The following is a 9,172-nucleotide window of genomic DNA, read 5'->3' as shown; positions in this document are numbered from 1 at the left end:
ATAAATAACATATGTATACATACGAGGGCTGCCCATAAAGAAACTGAACTTTTAAAAAAGCGCCTGATTGCGATGGCATGGAGTCATCCGCCTTGTGGCATTGCGTAGTGGGATTCTTTAGCAACTCTCTCACACCACGAACATACTATCGTTCACAAGAGCTATCGTTCTTAATTTACAATTTATAATGCTTGAATAAGGTTGTGTTCGGTGTTCGGGCGATTTTTTTAAAGTTCGGTTTTTTTATGGACAGACCTCGTATATATATATATGACATGAGTCAATAAAATTAATGAGATAGATATTCCAATCTAAACACATGATCGAAATATTGATAATTATCCCAATCTAAATAATACGCCAAGATATTGAGGCATAATATAAAACAACGTCTCTCTTTCGAAACTTCTATTAATATATTTAGTAATTTAAAAATATCTTTTATATTTTTATATTTCATATTTTACTTCTTCATTTTTTAGATATATAATTATTTAAATAACATTTTCTTCGAAATAAAGTAACATATTATTATACATGTATCTATCACCAAAAGCGTATAAAAGGAGAATGGGATTCAATTTATTAATTCTGTGTCTGCCTTTCGGAAATGTTTATATAATCATTACGCTAATGATACATGTCCATAATGATTAAAGGTTTCGTAATCGATGTAGGTTATAAGTTAGATACATTGATTCCCTCGGGCTACGTGTTCGAGATTCCCCTTTACTGGATACTGATTTTCCCGATCTCCCCTCTAATCTCGCTAACAATAACAATCTTTAATCAATTGTAATATTACTACGTGCTGCTAATCGAACTTCGTATTATGCACTAGTTATCAAAAGAATAATTTTCAAAATATGAAACTTTTATATATATTATATATAAACTCTAAATATCCACAGATTTTAAGTCTAAATATCATTATACGCAAAGTTGCTTTTGTTAAATTGATTTTTTTATATACATAAAAAATTGAGAGAATTTAATATACAAATTAAGCATTATATAAAAATAGTTATACAATACAGTTACATTTAATATAGAAAATTTCCGCACCCATAAGATACACTGAAGTCGACAATCATCTTTATGGAAGATATTATACGAATAAGGGTGGAATTTCTCACATATTAAGGATCTCCAGTTAGCTTTCGCCACTAAATATGGCGCAACATATATATTGTGTCTCTAATTAATCCGATACTGATTTTCCCGATCTCCCCTCTAATCTCGCTAACAATAACAATCTTTAATCAATTGTAATGTTACTACGTGCTGCTAATCGAACTTCGTATTATGCACTAGTTATCAAAAGAATAATTTTCAAAATATATATTTATCTATTATTAAAACTCTCTCTCTCTCTCTCTCTCTCTCTCTCTTATATATTGTAAAAAAAATTAAAGGGTCTTTTGGACTAATCTAATGTGTGCTCTCTGATAGAGATAAAATAATGAACATGAACTAGATATTAGAAATATCGACATTTACGGCGGTTATATTTTTAATCATGGATATTTTACAAAGAAATGTTTGTTTTGTGAGTAATATATTTTTATTTTCTATTACAAAAGGGGAGGGAAGCATAAATGTAAAAATCTTTTACTTCCAATAAAAAAATTTTGTTATAATATATATCAACATATTGTGTCTCTAATTAATCCCACTGTCACCAACTGTTCGCAAACTAGCTTAACAATCACCTAATTTCCGGCCATCAGCGCCAGTCGTGTTGTTCCTCATGAAGATGTCATTTGAAGTGAAACAGAGTCGCAATGTCTCCGGCAGATCTCAGACCCTAGCCGTTCTCTACATTATTCATTTAACGTATTATACGTTATCTTGTATTCTCTTTCTTTCTCTCTCTATCTCTTGCTTTTAATTATTACAAGAAATATATATTTTGCATAAATTTGTTGTAAAATATTTTTTTATTTTATAATAAAAACAGATTTTTATAAATACATTTTTTTATATGGTTTATACATCGCCAGTATAATCTCCCGCTCTAATCTGAAATTGTTGAGAAAAACGTGAACTTCCTTTATTGCAGGAATGTAATTTTGCGCTTGGTGCAAATTCGCGCGAACGAGACGCTGACGAATGGCGGAAATGGCGCGATGCGCCGGACTTGAAAATCTATTATCGACGGAATTAGCAGTGCCTCGGGGCACGTATTCCCGGCGACGTGGGCACGCACCCTTTGTCTACCCGCTAACGATACGGGGTGGTGGATAAGGGTGGAGTACACGGTCCCCTCGGCAAACATCAGACTCGCGTTAGCCGCCAGAAATCAGGGGGAGATATATCCGGAGAAATCGACCCGGGCAAATCTCCGTGTGCCGAGTTATATCGAGTTTCCGGATAATTCGATCGTCCGCTTCTCTCGACTCACTTCTCGCGAATCTCTGTAGTCTACTTTTCCCGCAAATAATCGACATTTGCTTTCTTTTCTATTTTTATTTCTTCGTCCGGACTTATTTAAATTTCTAGGGTGTTAGAAAAGCAGAGGAGAGTATGTGTGTCCGGCAGGTCATTTTTTCCCCAAGAGAATCTCGCGCGGTTCTATAGAATCACTCACGACTATCAAGGTAAATTAATTGGACAAATAAATTGACAAGTAGACAAATTAGATAAGTATAAATGTAAAAAATTTAATTATTACGAAACTTGTATGTGAACAATATAAATCTTGAAACCGGAAATTTAAAAATTATAAGATATCCAAAAAAAAAAAAAATAAAAAGCTGAAATATATATTGATACGTATCTACTAACATCAGCTATATTTGACTCGCATTTGTCTTTAATGATGAAAAATTTACAAAATCTTCAATATTTTAAAAGGTCGCTTTACGTTCTTGATTTTTTATCCATATATTGGACGCGACGCTCTATGTTATATCGAGATCCAATGGTTTCTTTTGACCACCCAAAACTGTCAACGGCAGAAATAACCCATGAAGGACCCCATAAATTTCGGACAGACGATGTCTGGACCGATAGTTTCGCCAGATGAACTGCTTTTAGGCGTGCTTATGCGGGTGCGCATCCTATATAGTATGTACACAGGGGATGATGGTGGTTCTGCTGATGGTTCTCGTAGTCCATAGCCGTCATGGCACAAGACTTGAAGCTTCCGCAATTCCCGGGAGCATCGTAGCTCAAACTTGTTCCCCGATTCTCCGCAGACATCTACTATATTGAGAGAAATCCTCAAGGAATGGTATGTGCACACTATATTATTTTACACAAGATATTTACGGTGTTATATTCTTTCACTTTAATTGGCACTAAATATATTATAATATCACTAATGTATTTCTCAATAAATATATATTTACTTTATATACACTTTTTCTGTTTTCTGTATTATATAATATAACAAATTTTTTTTTTTAAGATATGATTTATAATTGTCATAATTTTTGTAAGTTTAATTTAGAAATGAATTATGTCGTCCTAAAAATGTTCGTTACAAATCGATACGAATCGATTTATTTTACACAAAAGATAAAAAGAGCGTGCGTTATCTTGCTATTTTACGACTCGACGAGAGAAATTCCATGTAGCTCGTGCAGGAAGACAGTGTCGGAAAAAGCAGGCGATAAACACAAGTTTTTATGTTATGGCGAAAATTGTATCTCCTTCCGAATGCACCTCGAACGATCTCGTCCGGTCTAATGCGAATCTAATGCTGCGATCGCACATCTGGAGCCGTCGACGAGGAGCTGCGGGAGGTGGAAAATTGCATTATTTTTCGATGTCAAGATGTTGAAGGATGGAAGAGAGGGATGCAAAAGGAGAAGAGAGCGTGCATTAAAAGCGGATTTGCTGTGCACTCTCGAAATTCACGTCGGCCGAGATACACACCTCGTTTAATGGCTTGGGGAATATCCGGAAATGACGTGTGCGCACCACGAGACGAGAAAGAATGTGCCATTACGCTTTCGTGTGGAGGGTATTATTAAATTCTTACCGCCGTTAAGAGCCGTTATTAAAAATGCTTGCGCGACATCTCGGCTGAAGATTATTCCACCGTTAAAAATAATAACATGTAAATATATGAAGTAAATATAGACACTTATAAATTGGTAATTAATATTGAATGGTTTTTTTTTAACGCCTGTATATGTTCAAACTATTGACAGAATTTATATGGTGGGAGACTACGTAATAATGTTAATAATTATTATTATTATATCGCGCGCAGAAGTTGAAAAGATGAGACTTAATTATGCCAGAGATTGCTTGGAAAGAGGAGTATTAATTATGTCAGAGATTGATCGCATTAACAATGCTGGAAGAAATAGTGAGCTAGTTTACGAAGTCGTAATAAAAATATAAACAACAAACTTCTACTTCCTCCCCCTCTTCCTCTCTTTTCCTATCTCTTGCTAAATCATATATTTTTTATTCTATATGATTACATATATTATTAAGTGTGTATGTATGTGTATATAAGAAAGATATTATTTCTATTTTGAATTATTTCAAGATATTATTTCTATTTTAAATTATTTCATAATTTACAGTTAAATAATTCAATTAATAAATTTTAGTATGGTCTGAAAAAAAATAAAAAATATTTTTGTACATTATGTTTACTACTATATTATACACACACACATACACGTACCCACACTTTACGTTATCTTATTACATTATATTATGTTTTATATATTATTAATTATTAATATCTTTTTTTATTTGTATACTAAATTACATATATCAATTAAATTATTTAACTGTAAATTATTCTGTCGTAGAATAATTTAGAATTGAAATGAATGTTCTTCTCACTGTCATTACATCGAAGAGAGCTGATGGCTCACCGATCAAAGACAAACTTTTTATCGAGATTGCCGGCCAATAACAATTCAACTGCAAGTATCACAGAATTTCATTCCAATTTCGCGTCTCATCATCCTCGCCGTCCTGTTGTCTGGAACTGTAAGTGACAGTAACGCGGGTTCAGTCCGAGAAGCTGCTTATGATGTCGCTGATCAAAGTCCGCGAAACATGTATATTACAAATGTCTCGCTTTTTTTAACAGAATTTAAAAGGCAAAAACAAATATGTATAAATACTAGAGCGAACTTTTTTAGAAAACAAAAGATTTTAGATAAAATTCCGAAAAATCAGAAGCTTCTTGCTCTCTATCACAAATTTATAAATTATTTTCTTATTTTTATTTTTTATTACAAAGCTATTTTTTAGTATATTCGTTTTACAATTATTCAAAATATTTTGTCCTTCTTTTCAATAACAAATTTTTATGTAAATTGTGTAAAATAATAAAATTATTCAAGTTTTTTCTCTTTTTTTAATAAAAATAATCTTAAAAATATATTGACTTGTAAATCGATCACTTAGAAAAAATTTACTCGATATTTCCGGTTTTTTTTCTATCAGAATGTTAATTCTGCGATTTGTTTGTAAAGCCCGCACTTGCAACGATGCAAAGAGCGCAAGAGTAAAACAATGGAAAAATTGTCATACGTATCACACCCATTTTTTTAAAAGCTCTTTCTCTTTCCTTTTTTTCGCTGCGAGCCCGATGAAAACATTGGTTACCGCTAACACGAATTTGACGAACAAAAGTGTCGGGCGCCTGTCGGAAACGGAGAATGATATTTCCGAGAAAAAATGAAAGGGGGGCTCGATATCTCCGGTGGAGAGCGATAGGAAAAAAAATGGAAATTTCATTCGCGCAAACCATCGCGTCTCGTCGCTCGTCCGTCCGTCCTGCTAATTTGCATATATACGCGAGCGTTTTTTATCGATATATAATCGTATAAATTAGAGATCCGATCCTGGTCATTCCCGTCATATTTTCCATCCATTGCGATTAATCATTGCGACACGTGATACGTGCTGAAAAGCGCAATATGAAATATCTCTATGAAATATGTAAATAAATGTTAAAAGAATGAAACTTTGATTAATCCGAGAAAAAAAACGGACATAAGATCATATATGGCCATATATTATATTCGAAATTTGACGCAATTTTGTATAATGCATATTAATTGTATAATTTTAATATCATAGTTAACTTTTATCAATTTACTTCTATTTTAGTAATTAATCAGTTTAATTTTAGTGTCACATATTAATAGTTAATATATACTTATATAAACTATTATACATACTATAATTTCTATTAAATATGATGCAGAGAAGTTGTTATGTAAATATAATAATATTTCATTGCGATTAATTATTATCATCGTTATTATCTATAATCGTTATCTATAATTATATTAAATAATTATTAAATATATTATTATTATAATTGAGGCGGTAGGCAGAACAAAAAATTGGTGTGTTTCAAGACAAAATGGCGTAAGTAATCTTTGCGGCAAAGTATATAAATAAGAGCGGACATTAAACGTCTCTCGTCATTTTTTACACGGTATAAAGCAGCAGCGAAGTGACGCTTTTTCTGCATCGATTATAGTATAATAAGAGTGATGCAAACTAACATTGCGACGAGCAATTTATATCGCAAGAGATATACAATTTGGGAAAATGCCCGAACTTTGGTTATGACAAAAAAAGAGAATGCACTTCTTGAAGAAAGTTATTACGAACGAGTCTTGGACGATATGAGATTAATAATAAATGCATAAACGCTCCCCCGTAACTTTTTTTTGGAAAAGTCAGGCGCACATTTTTGTAAAAAATGCAAAGTATATAATTAAAATACTTTACAAAATTTTTTTGCAACGGTATATTTAATAAAACATTTTAAAGATTAAACATTTTTAAAAGCGTTTAATGGACACTCTCTTTTATTCTTCTTCAAAAAATATATTTATATTAGATATATAATACATTACACACTTAAAAACTCAAAACAATATATAGTATATATTAAAAAATATTAAAAATGTTAAAAATTAATGTTAAAATTAAATATATATTTTTAAATATATTTAAAAATGTGTGTATCTCTCTCCCTCTCATAGGAAAACATAGGAAACGCATTTTCGTAAAAATGCAAAAACATACGTGTACACAAAATTCTATATATAATTTTATATTGCGTAATATAGGAAACATTAATATTATAAAATATTCTGCAAGATTTTTACTATTTTTCTATTACAATGCTAGGTATATGTTTTGTAATTCAATAAATTAATCAAGTACTTCAAGTATGAAATCGTTTTAAGACCAAATGGTATGTGAATTAATATTGTATATATGCAAAATTAGTATCGTCGCTAACAAACGACCTAATTCGTAACATGTGTTCGAAATTAGTGTCATAATATTATGCATAATTGCTCTTCGAGTTGCCAGCTGTAAGCCGTTTCAGCGTTGCCTCATAATAACGCTCATATCAGCCCTGTAAAATTACAGACAACGCTTCTATCGCAGAATATGTAATAAAAACGCACATGATTTATACTTTATGTGTCAATAATAGCAATTTGTAAATGACAATAAAATAATACTTTGATACATAGATGTGATGTGTATTGTCACTAAATTACGATTTCAAAATTCCACAAACATAATTATAAATTTAATTTATATATGACATATGTTGACAACGTGCAAAGGAAGAGAGAGAGAGAGAGAAAGAGAAAGAAATATCTATTTAAATTCATCTATTTTAATATTTCTCTTTAATTAATACTGTTTATTCTAATCAGTATTAAAAAATTAAAAAAGACTATGGGAAGATTCTTGCGCATTTAATTATAAAAATTTTATATGTGTGTTATATTTAATTAAATTTTGGTTACAATTTTATTTAAAAAAATAATATTAAATAAGAATCAATATCAGTATTTTTTAATTTTTATACGTACGTATTTGTTTTTTTATTAATTTCACTATATAATACAATTAATAAGAATGACATGACAATCAAATTAATGATGATCTAAAGCCAGATTTTGTAAACAACTTGTTTAAATTGTTAAACAACACACGCGTAATCATTATCTCAAATCGCAGTTAATCATGTTTGTCGATATGAAGCTCAAGTTATGTCAAGTTTCAAACTTTTGAGTTCGAACCCTTCTCAAGCCCCATTGAAATTTTGTGTCCTTTCAGGGAGACATCGTCCATCTTCTCTTTCGAGTGAATAGGAGGACGCACCCCAGATGTTAAATCTTAAAGTTTAACCCATGTATGTGTACATATATATATATATATATATATATATATACACATACATACATACATATATACGTACATATATATATACACACACACGCAATATATGAGTGTATGTGAATCCAAAAATCTATATCTATATGCATCTGTCTCTTATATAAACAGTTCATATAACTGGTGATCGCCAGTAATGAGAAATAAAATATTAAAATCATTTTTTAAAGAAGAAACGAGAGAAAAAAAGAAATAATAAAAAAATTTCATTATTATAACAAATAATATTTAACATAATTTTTATACTATATAATTGTATGAAGCAATAAGTATTTCACCATAGGTCTGTAAGTCGCCTCTTTTCTTCAATTTTTTTATTATTAATACAAACAATTAAAATTTGCAATAAAACTGCAAATTAATGGAATTAATTTATAGCGAATATAGAAGATATAATAGATATTTGGCCACCCGGTACACAATGTCTAGTGTTCTATATAACATCTCAGATATTGTAAGCGCAGTCTCTCATACATCACGAGAAGGATTCTACGCGATATGGAAATTATTCGCGCGAGATTTTCCCCATAAATTACGTGAATTAATTTGATTTAACCTCCACCGCATGTGGCAAGAATGGTTAATATGTTCTCCGCATTATAACGCAAATTTTTCCAAAATATATATATTACAAATAAGACACTCGTATTTATTTTTTGTAAGCATATTTAACGTATATATAAAATATGTACATACATATATTGAAAATATTCCTGTATTGTACCTCTGTATACTTAAATATGTATTATATGTTAATAGTATAATTATATGTATATATATAATATATATAACTCTCCCGCTTTCAAATCTTAATTTTTTCATGTTGTTTTATATATAATACTTGACTTTGATTTGAGTTTTGATATAAAATTAGAGAAATATAAAACTCATTATCAAATAATTTTTATAATAAAAAATCAAAGATAATACGTTTAATGGGAGAAAGACAAGGATATAGATATTTATAATGTTT

At 30.4% G+C, this 9,172-nt stretch overlaps 1 protein-coding gene across 4 annotated transcripts in view; it reads right to left on the bottom strand.

Annotated features, from left to right (window-relative positions):
• LOC115244587 (protein sprint) overlaps positions 1-9,172 on the bottom strand; it is a 129,106-nt gene that overhangs the window by 87,026 nt on the left and 32,908 nt on the right. The window lies entirely within an intron of this gene.

The sequence above is a fragment of the Formica exsecta genome, unplaced genomic scaffold (genome assembly GCF_003651465.1).
Source record: "Formica exsecta isolate Colony F162 unplaced genomic scaffold, ASM365146v1 scaffold826, whole genome shotgun sequence".
Classification (NCBI taxonomy): Eukaryota; Metazoa; Arthropoda; class Insecta; order Hymenoptera; family Formicidae; genus Formica; species Formica exsecta.
This window is presented reverse-complemented; position numbering and strand designations above follow the sequence as displayed.